Source organism: Hyaena hyaena, unplaced genomic scaffold (genome assembly GCF_003009895.1).
Source record: "Hyaena hyaena isolate Hyena2069 unplaced genomic scaffold, ASM300989v1 scaffold_665, whole genome shotgun sequence".
NCBI classification, from domain to species: Eukaryota; Metazoa; Chordata; class Mammalia; order Carnivora; family Hyaenidae; genus Hyaena; species Hyaena hyaena.
Window position 1 is genome coordinate 1,027,349 of NW_024081300.1, and position 14,267 is coordinate 1,041,615.

General features: G+C 41.6%; 1 long non-coding RNA gene across 2 annotated transcripts in view; it reads left to right on the forward strand.

The window, feature by feature from the left end:
• The window catches only part of LOC120220093, a 49,688-nt gene that overhangs the window by 23,090 nt on the left and 12,331 nt on the right, over positions 1–14,267 (forward strand). For both annotated transcript variants that reach the window (XR_005525459.1, XR_005525460.1), the window contains exon 2: positions 12,100–12,197. This is a non-coding gene — a long non-coding RNA (uncharacterized LOC120220093). The remainder of the gene's footprint in view (positions 1–12,099; positions 12,198–14,267) is intronic.

Consider the following 14,267-nt stretch of genomic DNA (forward strand, 5'->3'; position numbering starts at 1 on the left):
AGAGCGTGAGCTGGGGAGGGGCAGATAGAGGAGACACAGAATCCGAAGCAGGCTCCAGGCTCTGAGCTGTCAGCAGAGAGCCCAAAGTGGGGCTTGAACCCACAAATCGTGAGATCACGATGTGAGCTGAAGATGGACACCCAACCGACTGAGCCACCCAGGCGCCCCTTCTTTTCTTTTTTCTTTTTTTTCTTTTTTTTTTTTTTTTAGCTTTCTGTCTTTTTTAATGGCAAAGTCTTAGGGATTTTAAGATAAGCCTTTAAGTGCATGTGTTTATTTTTTCACATCACTTGCTGCCCAAGTGGTCTGTGTTACTCATGTCACGAACAGCAAGCATCCTAATAACAAGACCAATGATAAAACCTGCTCCATTTCTACTCTTCTTCCCATTTCTACCCTATAAAGATCATGGGTAGTTTGTGTACAAAATGGAACATCTGATGATAAAAAAAAATAATTGGCATAGGCGTGGGTTTAATTTAATCTTATAGGTTTCATAAATTATTCTGTGAAGTGTTTATAATCTAACATACTTTTATATGTGTTTTTGACTTTCTATTTTGAAATAATTAAAGATTCACAGGTTGGGAAGACAGTTAAGGGAGGTCCTGGTTACTAGTCACCCAGTTTCTCCCATCGGTTGCATCTTACCTAATATCAAAACCAGGAAAGTGACGTTGATATAAAGTATGTGTGTAGTTCTGTGTCATTTTATCTCCTGTGTAGTTTTGTATCACCACTACTGTAATCAAGATACAGAACTATTCCATCACCACAGAAATCCCTGTCATGCTACCCTGTTATGGTTACAGTCATTTCCATGGCCCTCACAATGCCTAGCTCCTGGCAACCACTAATCTGTTCTCCAGCTCTATAATTTTGTCATTTTGGGAATGTTATATAAATGTGATTTTTTGAGATTGGCTTTTTTTTTCTCATTCAGCATTTTAAAAAGAATTTTATTTTAAAAAGAGCATTCATGTTAAACTTATAAAAACATTTATTTTCAAAAGAAGTCACTGCCCAGAGTTTGATTAACTAATTTTCAAACCTCCACTTTTCTAGCTTGGGTGTTCTATACTCTGTTGCTATATTTGAACAACAGCTAAAGTCGTATGTGCCGACATAATAGCTGATTATAGCATTAACCTTATTGCCTACTGTTCAAGATGATACTGCCAAGTTAAAGGGAAAACTACCCGGGGAAAAGCCCATCCCATTAACAAATTGAATATTACAACTGTTTGCCGAGCAGGAGTAAGAAAACCAAATGTATACTTTGGTTATACCATATAAAGTAACTGACCCACATTTGCGTTCATTTCTTCTCGAAAGACCTTTTCGAAGAGAGATGTTTTGGAACATGATATTTAAGTGAAAAGCTTAAACATTTACATTAATTAGCTAATGTAAAGATCAGAGAATTGCTATACAGATTTTCCTCAACTAATTAATGGGGTTAAATCCCAATAAATCTAAGTTGACAATATCGTTAAGTCAAAAATACATTTAAAACCCCTAACCTGGGGACACTTGGCTGGCTCAGTCGGTAGAGCATGTGACTCTTGATCTCCAGGTTGTAAGCTCGAGCCCCAAGTTGGGCATAGAGATTACTTAAAAATAAAATCTTTAATAAAATAAAACACCTAACCTACCTAACAGCTTAGCCTGGCTTGCCTGAAATGTGCCTATAGTAGCCGACAACTGCACAAAATCATCTAACACAAAGCCTATTTTATAAGAAAATGTTGAATATCGCATGTAATTCATTGATTCCTGTGCTGATAGTGAAAACCAGAATGACTGTGGGTACGAGATAGTCCTAAGTGTATATAGGTGGTTGACCTTCACGGTTGCGTGGCTGACGGGAGCAGTCGCCCCGCTGCTGCCCGACATCACGAGAGAGAGAGAGAGAGAGAGAGAGAGAGAGAGAGAGAGCGCGCGCGCGCGAGAGAGAGAGAGCGCGCGCGCGCACGTGAGCGAGCACGCGCCCTACTACAGATAGCTAGCCTGGGAAGGGATCCAAATCCAAAATTCCAAGTATGCTTTTTACTGAAATTGTATTACTTATGCACTGTGGTAAAGTTGAAAAATCGTTAAATCAAAACATTCTTGGGGAACCTGAGTGGCTTAGTTGGTTAAACTTCCTACTTTGGCTCAGATCATGATCTCGCAGTTTGTGAGTTCAAGCCCCACGTAGGGCTCTCTGCTGACAGCTAGGAGCCTGGAGCCTGCTTCGGATTCTGTGTCTCCCTCTCTCTCTGCCCCTCCCCTGCTCGCACTCTTTTATTCAAAAATAAATAAGCACTAAAAAAACAAAACAAAACAAAAAAAACATTGCTAGGTCAGGGACCTTCTATGTGTGGTTAGTTTGCAGTGTCACCATATGAGGGCCAGTGTCTGCATTGTGTCGACAATATCTTATGTAGGAATTGGAGTCCTGTGGGTAGATGAAGGATGGGAACAAACAGCCTCAGAAGGAGCAAATCTTCCTCAGATGACTGTAGTTTTCTAGCAAAATATGAAAATATGGCAGGAGCTGTAGGAGGACACATTAGTGTTTTGGTACAAATCATGGTATCATGGCTCTAGGGAATCACATGTGGCCAGACCTATGTAACCAATAGAAAATGAGGTCCCAGGCACCCTGCTGCAGCTCACTAGCAATGAAGTGGGGGTGGGAGCCCTGCTTCTTGGCTTACCCAGAATTTGTGTTCCTGAAGGTTGTGTCAGAGCAGAATTTTTTTAAGTTTATTTATTTTGAGAGAGAGAAAGCGCGCGAGTGAGCAAGCTCATGCACATGGAGTGGAGCAAAAGAGAGGGAGAGACAGACTCTCAAGCAGGCTCCGTGCTGTCATCATGGAGCCTGATGTAGGGCTCGAACTCTTGAACTGTGAGATCATGACCTGAGCTGAGATTAAGAGTCTGATGCTTAACTGACTGAGCCACCCAGGCACCCAGAACAGATTTTCACAAATGAGATACTCTTGTAACTGGCAATTGATTTTCATTTGGCTCTAGCTCCTAACATTGTAGACAGTCTTCCTCCCTGATAGGAAAATATTCTTTGTAATTAAAATCAACCTCTACTTACCAGTTTAACATTATTCTTCTGATTATCTTTGTTTTCTTCTTGCAACATGTGATTGTACTTGAAGAGGCTGTTGGGACAGAGGAGAAGGAAACCAATCATTTAGTGATCATCATATGTATACCAGGCACCTTACAAAGTATATTAAGTAACTGTTCATTGCAGATGAGCCAGTTTTCTTGGTCAGATTTAGTTAGAGGCCTGCTGCCCAAATAGAATGTGTATGTTATACACACACACACACACACACACACACAATTTGATATATTTTATGTAATTTATATAAGTTGATAATTTAAAGAATATATATCTAGTGATTTTCATATTAACGAGGCAGTGTGTGGAATATAGAGATGTAGGACCTACACCTCCCATTAGGAGCTCTCTATCCAGATGAGGAAAACCAGTTTAAAAAAAAGAAGGAAAATCAGCTCACTGCAGGAGTGAAAACTGCCTGACCCATCAATGCAACATGTATAATGAGGTAATCCATAATTAATTACCAAATAGATACTTCAGATTGTAAATGCTTGGTTGTTCAGAGGAGGAAAAGATTATTAACCTCTGACCCTTGGTTGTGTCACCTGTAAAATGCATATGTTACCAACCTTGTAGTGAGAAATGAATATGTATGTAAAAGACTTATTATCTATGTTGCCTGTTGGTATATCTTCAATCAATTATAGCTATACTATTAATAACAAAAATTTTAAAAATAATAATTATTTTGCTACCCAAAGCCCCAGTAGATTAATAAAATACATGTTTATTTCTCACTCAAGTCACCACTCTGTGGGTTGGCAAGGAGCCTTTTCTTTTATTCAGCCACTAAGGGGTTAAGTTTTGTGGTTCTGTCCACCTCTAGGTGCTTGGAGCCCTCTCCATTTTGCCATCAGAGTATGAGAAAGAGGATCGAAATCGGGTTTATTTATTTATTGAAAAAAATCTTTTTTAATGTTTTTATTTTTTGAGAGAAAGAGAAAGAGAGACAGCAAGCAGAGGAGGAGCAGAGAGAGGGAGACACAGATTCTGAGGCAGGCTCCAGCCTCTTAGCTGTCAGCACAGAGCCTGACATGGGGCTCAAACTCATGAACCATGAGATCATGCCCTGAGCTGTAGTCAGACATGTAATCAACTGAGCCACCCAGGTGTCCCTATTTAAAAATGTTTTAATGTTCATTTATTTTTGGTGGGGGGGTGCGTGAGTGTAGGGGAGGGGCAGAGAGAGAAGAGACACAGAATCTGAAGCAGGATCCAAGTTCTGACCTGTCAGCACAGAGTCTGATGTGGGGCTCAAACTCACAAACCATGAGATCATGGCCTGAGCCAAAGTTGGAAACTTAACTGAGCCATGCAGGCGCCCCAAAACAAGTAAGTTTATGTGGGTCAATTCTAGAACTGGAACCCAGTGTTTCTCTTCATATTTTAGGACTCATATAGCTATACCTTACTGCAATGAATATTGGGAAATTTAGTCTAACTGTGTGTTCAGGAAGATGAGAATGTGGATATAGGTTAGCATTGGCCGTCCTTATCACAAACAGTACTTAGAAAGGGCTTAATAGCAGAGGAGGCATTTGAAGTAAGTAGAAAGAAAAAAGTAAGAGTTGTAGTAGATTACTCAGCCTGACTTTATTTTAGATGGTGTTATTTAAAGATGAAGGGTAAAGGGTGCCTGGGTGCTTAGTTAGTTAAGCATCGACTCTTCATTTTGGTTCAGGTCCTGATTTCATGGGTCATGAGGTCAAGCCCTTGAGTTGGGCTCTGCGCTGACAGCAAGGAGCCTGCCTGGGATTCCCCCCAACCCCCGCCCCCTCGTTGCCCTTACTCTTCTCACGCACAGATACCTGCACTCTCTTTCTTTCCCTCTCAAAATAAATAAAATTTAAAAAATAAAAGGAAGGGTAAAGAAATTTAAAAAAAGACCCTGCAAGCATTATTAATAAAAATTACATATTTATCACACTAGCCACCCCTTTTACTGTGAGCCAATGGGTAGTGACCCTAGGCATGCCGTTTAACTACATTAGACCTTCATTCCTTCACTTATAAATGTTTCATAGTGCTGTGGTGAAGATTACAAAGGATAGTGCATGTAAAGTACTTAGCATGGGTGCTGGCCCAGAGTAAACACTCAGTAAAAGTTGTTACTGTTATTGGTAGTGTTAATAAGTATGCCTCCAGTGTTAAAACACTGGCTAGCTGTTCACTTATTTGCCTCTTTCCTGAAGGAGCGCACTCGAGTAGCAGAGAATGATTTGACGAAGTATATTCGTGTGGATTTAAGGCTTGTAGAGCCCTATTCCAGTAGTAGCAGGTAGTGTCCCCCGGCAGGATACTGGGGGAGAAACCCTTTCTGTCCCTCTGGGGTGCCCCTCCTCCTGTCAGAACCACAGAATTGTTGCTCCACTATCAAGAGGACAGTAGGAGTTATGGACTTTACTCCTCATCCCTCCTTCCCCTTTTTCGTCTATAGGTGGATTTGGCCTGGACGAGTGAGGGAGGGTAGATGCAGGAACAGCTACATACTGCTCAGGTGTAACTGCAAGTTCTTAGCAGGGTAGGTGCTTTTGGTGAGTGCTTGGGTAGCTGTCAGAGCCTCTGGTTCCATTGAATTCAGTTCTATTCCGCAGGCCTGTATTAACACTTAAACTCTCAGGGCCTGGGGATACAAGGATGAAAGGTTGCAGACCCTGCTTTTAAGAAGCCCACTTAGGGACTTCGAAGTGATGGCCTGAAGAGTCAGGGTTTGTTTTGAAGGCTGGATGGGAGTTACCTGGAAGGTAGGAAGGAGTAGTTTCCTGTGACAGGAACAGAGAATTGCTGTGCTGGGTGGCGGTAGAAGGAATAGTTTTAAGATCCACTTTAGTATGCGGCTGTCTCACTTTTACCCCTTTTGGGCCTCATCTCACAAGTCTCCATTTTTTCTCTGCGAAAGGAGTATCGTGCAAGTTCTACATCCTAGAACTCATATTATGTGAGAGAATGCACGTGAAGGGTTTACTGTGTGTTGAAAACGGGCACATAGTGTTTAGTAATTGTCAGCTACAGCTGTTGTTGTCGTGTGCTTTTGTAATTGACCTACACATCTTCTGACTTGAGCAAGTATTTTGCGCAAAGCGGAGAATTATTGACAATTTTATTATATTTTTGTTTCTCCTGTAGGGTCATGGTGAAATAGTGTACCATAGTTACGGTTGATGGAGAATGACTTACCCCTCAGCTGAAGAGAGAGTAAGCCTGGTTAACCTCAGGGCAGCCTGGGAGAGTTGGGGCTTGGGGTGGGATAGCCATGCGACCTGAAACAACAAGGGAAGTGAAGGATGGTTGTACGGAAACCTTTTGTGACCAGGGAGGGCCTGGACGTGTATGGAAACGTTCTGGTGCCAGACACGAGCAGAAAATGGAGGCTGCTTTAGAAGTGTTGAGATTCCAAGTGCAGACTTTCACAGGGGATCGAGACAGCCCTATTGACTAACTGCACAGACTAAAATGTATCTATGAAACCGATGCCAGAGGTGTTGGAGTCCTTACCAGTAGGTGATTTCAGTAACCTTTTTATTTTTTTATTTTTTCATATTTATTTATTTTTGGGAGAGTGCAAGTAGGGAAGGGGCAGAGAGAGGGAGACAGAGGATCCAAAGTGGGTGCGGGCTCTGCGCTGACAGGCTGACAGCAGGGAACCCGATGTGGGGCTCGAACTCCTGAACTATGAGATCGTGACCTGAGCCGAAGTCCTTCGCTCACCTGACTGAGCCCCAGAGGCGCCCTCAGCTCCCTTTTTAGCAGTTGTTTTTCTGTTCTCATTTAGTGTTCAGTGGAGTGACTGGAGAGCAGACCCTGCGGCTCAGTAGGTTGAAAACTCCAGCTGACCTTTGAGGAGGTGGATACCCAGTAGCACCATTGAAAAGTCAGGTCGTGGGGACTATAGAGTTTCATTCTTTTTTTCTTTATTTGATTTTTAATTTTTTTATTTCTGAGAGAGACAGCGTGAGCAGGGGAGGGTCAAAGAGAGAGGGAGACATAGAATCTGAAGCAGCTCCAGTCTCTGAACTAGCTGTCAGCATGAGCCCAACGTGGGGCTCAAACCCATGAACAGTGAGATCATGACCTGAGCCGAAGTCGGCCGCTCAACCGACTGAGCCACCCAGGCGCCCCTATAGAGTTTCATTCTTAACTTTGTTTTGCCAGAGAGGAAGCCTGTCAGGGTGAAAGCAAGGAAGAGGATGAGTAAGCCACTTTAATTCATATTTCTGGAGAGTTAGAGGTGACGTGTCATCTGTTCTTAAAATGTTTGGTCTGTGGTGTTTCATGTAGGAGAAAAACCTTAGGATAGCAACATGGGCTCAGGGTCCCACACAAGGGACAGGTGTATGAGGAAAACACATGATACAGCCTGGTAGGAACTTTGAAAAGAACGTGCCCAGTGACAAGGGGCAGCCTGTGACAGCATCAGCCAGTTATCCCCACTCAGGAGAGCTAACCCAGGGGCCACAGTTATTAACTTTCCGAAAGAAAAAGGGAATACGGAGTTTTATGTGAACCTTCTCACCTTTTAAATATTAGCAGCAGATTCCTCTTTCCCCCTAAGATCGCCAGAGAAACAGACAGTAAAGTGAACTGTTTTAGGCCTGTGGACTCTGTGGTGAGGGTCAAAGAGCGGAAAGAAAAATGTGTAGCCCAGGGGTTAGGCCGTTCAGCTGAACACATGGTCACCTCCAGTTCCAGGCACGGTCCCTGGCCCGGAAGCATGTGCTCAGTATGTTTTTATTGAGGAAATCAATGGAGCAAACCTCTGCTTGTTGTCAGACTTTGTGTGTGCAGAATGGAGAGGTGGAGCGGGCCTCCCCTTAGCTCTGAGTTAGAAGACAGAGGATCGAGTCAGAACTTAGGCTGCCGTCCTTGTGGGGCCCTCCCTACCCTGTTCACTTCCCTTCCATGCCCTCTCCAAGCACCTAGGGTGCCTAGCTATTCAAGCTCCTACATTTAAGAAGGTTTAAGAAATAAAAGGAAAGTTTATATTGTTCTGCTTCAGTACAGGACCAACTGAGTTTAGCTTGTTTTTCTTTCCTGTATCATGGTTAGTACATTTTTGTTTAATTTTGACAGACTCAACCGGATAATAAGTGATCTAGATTATGCATTAAATTACAGCAAGGTTCTCAGAGTCTTAAAAGTACATAAAAATGTTTTCCTGGAAAATCAGTCGTTTTCCCCTATAAAGGTTGATATTGCTCATGTCAGTGTGGGCTTGTCTCTGTTTAAAGGTAATGAGGGGTGCCTGGGTGGCTCAGTCAGTTAAGTGTCTGACTCTTGCTTTCCGCTCAGATCATGATATCATGGTTCATGAGTTCCAAGCTCTGCATCAGGCTCTGCTTGGGATTCTCTCTTTACCCCTTCTTTCTCTGCCCCTCCCTTGTTCATGTGTATGCTCTCTCTCTTTCTCTCTCTCCTCTCTCTCTCTCTCTCTCTCAATAAAGAAATAAACTTTAAAAAAAAAGGTAATGAGAGGATTCTTCTAAACCCTTAGTGTTATCTGCCCTCTAAAAAACGTTTTACTATCTTGAACAAGATTATTTTTGGTACACTTATCACGAGTCACTTTAAAAACTGAAGCTCAGGGGCCACCTGGGTGGCTCAGTTGGTTAAGCATCCGACTTCAGCTCAGGTCATGATCTCACTGTTGGTGGGTTCGAGCCCCGCGTCGGGCTCTGTGCTGACAGCTCAGAGCCTGGAGCCTGTTTCTGATTCTGTGTCTCCCTCTCTCTCTGACCCTCCCTTGCTCACGCTGTCTCTCTCTCGCTCTCTCTCAGAAATAAATAAAAAAACATGAAAAAAACAAACAAACAAAAAAAACTTAGCTCAGAAGAGGGGAGCCATTTACTGTACAGCTCCAGGGGATTCTTAAACACTTAGGGAAGGAAACGCTTTGGGCCTCTGGTAGACTATACCTGGGACAGGGAAGTCCTAGAACCCCTTCCCCCCACCCCCCTGAACAGCAGCTTTTTCTCTTTCTCTCCTCTGGGACTGTGGGATTTTTGGGTCAGATTCGCTCTGAGCAGCACTTTTATTCTTTTTGCTGACTGGCTTTTTCCTATAGACTGAGAGTACATGGGGGTAGCTTGCAGCTGAGACCAGAGGAGACCCTCTTCATTCTAAACTCTAGGTCCAAGGAGGACAAATGGCATGTCTCAGTTTGGGTCACGTGTCCAACTTTGGCCAAAATAGAGGAGTTTGGAGTAGCATAATTCAAACATGGCTGACGTGGGGTTGAGCATTACGTAGTACTTAGATAAAAGGGTCATCAGGGGCACCTAAGTGGCTCAGTTGGTTAAGTGTCTGACTTCAGCTCAGGTCATGATCTCACGGTTCGTGGGTTCAAGCCCCTTGTTGGACTCTGCTGACAGCCAGTTCAGAGCCTGGAGCCTGTTTCAGATTCTGTATCTCCCTCTCTCTCTGACCCTCCCCTGCTCATGCTGTCTCTCTCTCAGAAATAAATAAAACATTAAAAAAAAGAAGAAGAAGAAAAAAAGGGTCACCATAGGCTAGGCAGCTCCTCTAAAAGACAGGTATCTGCTACAATCTTGCACTCCCCACCGACCCCCCCCCCCAAAAGTAATAAATTTATGCTTCTCAGGACTCTAGAGAAATTCAAGTTATGTCTTTTTCACTTCCTACTCTCCCAACTTTAACTGGCTGTCATTTAAAAGAAAAATTGGGGCGGTTGGGTGGCTCTTTCTGCTATCTCCCGACTTTGGCTCAGATCATGATCTCATGGTTCATGAATTTGAGCCCCACATCAAGCTTTGCACTGACAGTGCAGAGCCTGCTTGGGATTCTCTCTCTCCTTCTCTCTTTGCCCCCCCCCCCCATAAATAAACTTAGAAAAAATAAAAAGAAAAACATCTTATTAAAAATTATATTTATTGAATGTTACATAGCAAGTGGTGAATGAATGAAAGCTGTCAAGTTCTATATTTCTATTCTTAGCAAATACTTTCCAGTCTACCTTTTCAACAATTTCTCTTTGTCTTTGCAAAACAAAATTAAGTTGCTGTTTACGCAGATTGGTACACTGGCAGGGGAACTAAAGAACACCAAAGGCCTCCATTCTAGTTCCAAGTCCAAACCATTTATTTGCTGGGTAATCTTGAGCAAATTATGACCTCTCTCTTTCTGTTTCTTTGCTAGTAAAATGGAGATCATAACAACAGCTCTTTTGAGCACAGTGATCTTGTAAAGAAAAAAAAGGAGGACATATACAAACATAGAATAGTTTTCTTTCTACCCCCTATTCCAAAAGAAGTTACTATTTTTAAATGCTTATTTTTAGTATCTGCCACTACCTTTTTTTTTTTTTTTCTTGTAGAGTCTTCCTGAAAGCATTTTTAAGGTATGCAGGCTAATAAGTGGTGAATCCTTTTAAAGGTAGACACTGTCTTGGGGGTGATTTCATAAATACCCCAAATCTGATGACTTTCTTGGATACTTTGGAGATCTGGCTGGAGTGTCCTGACAAAAAATGGGAAGCTAGCTTGACCTAATGAATCCTGTCAAGCACAGAGTTTACTTTCTGATGCTGGTGCTTGCTGTTCCACCTTCACCTCCATTCCGCTCTGAAGGAATCACGGTCAGCAGGCTGAGTGGTTTTCTCTAACATAACATCTTTTTTGGCTATCTTTGTCCTGGTAATTTGTAGCTTCCTTTGAGTGATTTTGCATAGCTGTAAAGAGTTTAGGATGCAAAGAAATGAGTTTTGGTTCAGGACAGACATGGTAGGGAAGATAGTGGCTTTTATTGGAAATAAGGCAGAAAAAGAACACAAAAGTGGAAATTAGAGAAAAATATTAAAAGATAGACTAGGAAGGAATTAGGAATCGAGGGAAGAGAACATCTGGCTCCTAAAGATTGTAGGAATGATTACTGAATGATTACATTACTGGATAACATTTTGTGGGTGCATGAAACAAACTATTTTAAAAAGGAAGGGGAAAAGGATATGATCCAGGAATAACTGAAAAGGCAATAAGGATAATTATGAATAAATGTTCAAAACATGGCATAGAATTTCGGCCGCTGACTTTTCAAATATGCTTTATCAGTGTCTCAGACTATCTTAGATTATATGAAAGTAAATAAAAGTTAAGCAAAGCAACCTTCTTGCCACCCAGCTTTGGTATGTAGCTCGTGAGGATTATAGGAAGACAAGTGTGTTAATAGTGAACTTTTCATATGAAATTAGCCTGCCTTGTGCTTTATACTATGACAGCATCTATTCCTAGCCATGTCATTACCTGTATTTGCAGTTCTGTCTCTTCTGCAGCATGTCAAACTTGAAAACCAGCTTAATTTCTAATTTTAGTTTGTTAACCTCCAATCCCTTGACTCCTTAACTCCTGCTACTCTCCATATTAATTTTAATAGTAGCCACATTCTACCTGAAAATATGTAGATGATGGAGTACACAATTCCTTTGTGCTTTTTAGGAAGATGGCTTAATTGAGGTTTTGTTTTCTGTTTGTAGTATTATGAATTGTTTATATAAATTGGTGAATGATGAAGGACACAGTGAGCTCTCTAAATAATAATCTCATTCATTGTGTGTGTGTGTGTGTGTGTGTGTGTGTGTGTGTTTTAATTTTCTGATACAGACAGATTTCGTAGGAGTAGGCTTTCTGAATAACCATTTCAAAAATTAAGTGAAAAGTCATTAGTGGCAAATTACACACAATGATTTTAAGCCCCAGGAGGCTAACTCTGTATACACATTGAATAGTCATTTGTTCTTAGTTTATTATAAATATAGCCAATTAAATTCACTGTAAATAATTTAAAAAAACACACCCTGAATTGGATTTGTTGTAAAATTGGTAAAGTGCCTTGAATTTTAACACTTTGACATTTCAAAGCACATATAATAATTTTGGAACATCTGGCAGCTAATGAGATTGTAGATTTCTGATTAGCTTTATTCATTGTTTCATCCTTTTCCCCCTTTCTCTTTGTAGATCTGAACCACATTAAGAAGAAAGAGTTCCACAATCACAGCAGATGAAGACCCACTGGTAAATCTATCAGGAATCTTGGCCTGCCTGCCAAAGAAAAGGTAACTGGCTGTCTCCGTATAGCTCAACTGAATAAATGCTGTGCTTCTGATTTAATAGAGTTTGATGGTTTTTAAAGGATGATGGTTTTTAAAGTTCAGGGTATCTGAGTAAGATCTCCAGTATAACCCTGAATATGATCTTACTAATATGAAATGACAATGAATTTAAGAGTACAGTATTATTAGGTGTGTGTTTGTGAAAAGAAAAAAAGTGCTAATAACCATCCCAAACCTATAGGAGAACTCTGGAGATGGGAACATTTCCTGCCCCCCATCCATATCTACTTTTTCCTAAGAATTTGTCCAAAGACGCGCTCTCGTGTTTTTGTCCAGTTCTACTTTCCTTAACTTCTCTTTTCTTTTCTCTAAAAACAATACAGACCCAGCTGCTCAGAGCAGGGAAGGTCCAAAGCAAAGTGTAAAATAGGCAGGAGTTCTTCAGGCACACGTTCTGGGCCCAGGGCCATTGCCCAGACTGAGGTGTGTCTCCACGAGCAGTCCAAGATGAGTACAAAAATAACAGCCACGATTAATGGAGTTTCCCATTACGTATTTGCCATTTTGCGTTTACTATTTGGGGAAGAAGGTGGTAAGTTTCGTTTCATATAATGTGAAAAAGGGAAAATTCCTGGAGGAAAATTTGTTTTTAAGTTTATTTATTTATTTTGAGAGAGAGAGAGAGAGAACTAGCATGAGTGGCGGAGAGGCAGAAAGAGAGGGAGAGAGAATCCCAGGCAGGCTCTGTGCTGTCATCACAGAACTGGACACGGGGCTTGAACTCACAAACTGGAAGATCATGAGCTGAGCCAAAATAGAGTCAGACACTTAACTGACTAAGCCACCCAGGCAGCTGTGGAGGAATTTTTATTAAAACAGCAGCAACAACAACAAATTCATCTTCCTATCAACTCCTGAAAGGAATGAGGGGGCTTAAGATGCAGTTTAAGATGAGTCATTTAGGGATAAAACTGAACATAATCCCAACAGGGAATATCAGAGTTTCAGCTTCTGAAATTGATCAGCTTGTATATTTAGGCAACAAATGCAGTGCTTCAGTCAGGTGTAGGCAAATGTAGCAAAGATGGAAATGTAAACAAAATGAACATTTATCTCCAAAGATTTTGAACATTACAAACAGAAACAGGAATTTCAGGAAGGATATAGCATTTTTAAAAATGTTTATTTATTTTGAGAGAGAGAGGGAGAGAGAGGGAGAGAAAGAGCCCAAGCAGGCTTCACATTCATTACAGAGCCTGATGCAGGGCTTGATCCCATGAACTGTGAGATCATGGCAGATGCTTAGCCAACTGAGCCACCCAGGCACCCTAGGATGTAGCAGTTTTGTTTAGATGCTTAGAACAAGTGACTGGGCTTTTCTGAAGTCTCAGCCTTCAAAATGGACCTTTAAATTTTTCTGACCTAAAGCTGAAAATCCAGAGTTATCACAAAGGATGGTATTCATAGTGGAGTGTCTATGAAGTGCCAGAGGAGAGAGGAGCAGGGTTTTCCGAGATGGTAGTGAGCAACTGGCGGTGGTGGGATGTGGGGGTTTGGGAAGAGGTAGAGAGAAAACACATTTGGCCAAAATGCCAAAGGAGCTCTTTTGTCTGTAATTGTTCATCGAGCTCCCCACTCTGAGCAGAGGAATTGTGCTTGAGGAGGAAAAGAGAATAGGAAGTGGTTTTCACAGCCTACAAGTATGACTGACCCTTTTTTGAATAGTGTTCAGATGAAAAGACTAATATGATACCAGGAAGTCAATGACAAGGGGCAGGGAAGGAAGAAGTATAGCAAACTCAAGTCTGCAGGAAGAAGTGTGACAAAGTCAAATCCAGGCAGGTAGAAGAATGAGATGGACCAGGTAGAACTGTGAGAAACTGTCAAATTCATGACTAATCTAAAAGGTCCTTCCCTTTGCCATGTCAGCTGAATATAGGCCTAATACCTATTCACCAAATGTTTCACCTACCTCTGACATGCTGTGTTCTGGGCATTGGGCATCAGAGGGACAAAAATCTCTGCCACTATGGCACTTCCTTTTTAATGGAAATAGATAAAATCTAAAACATA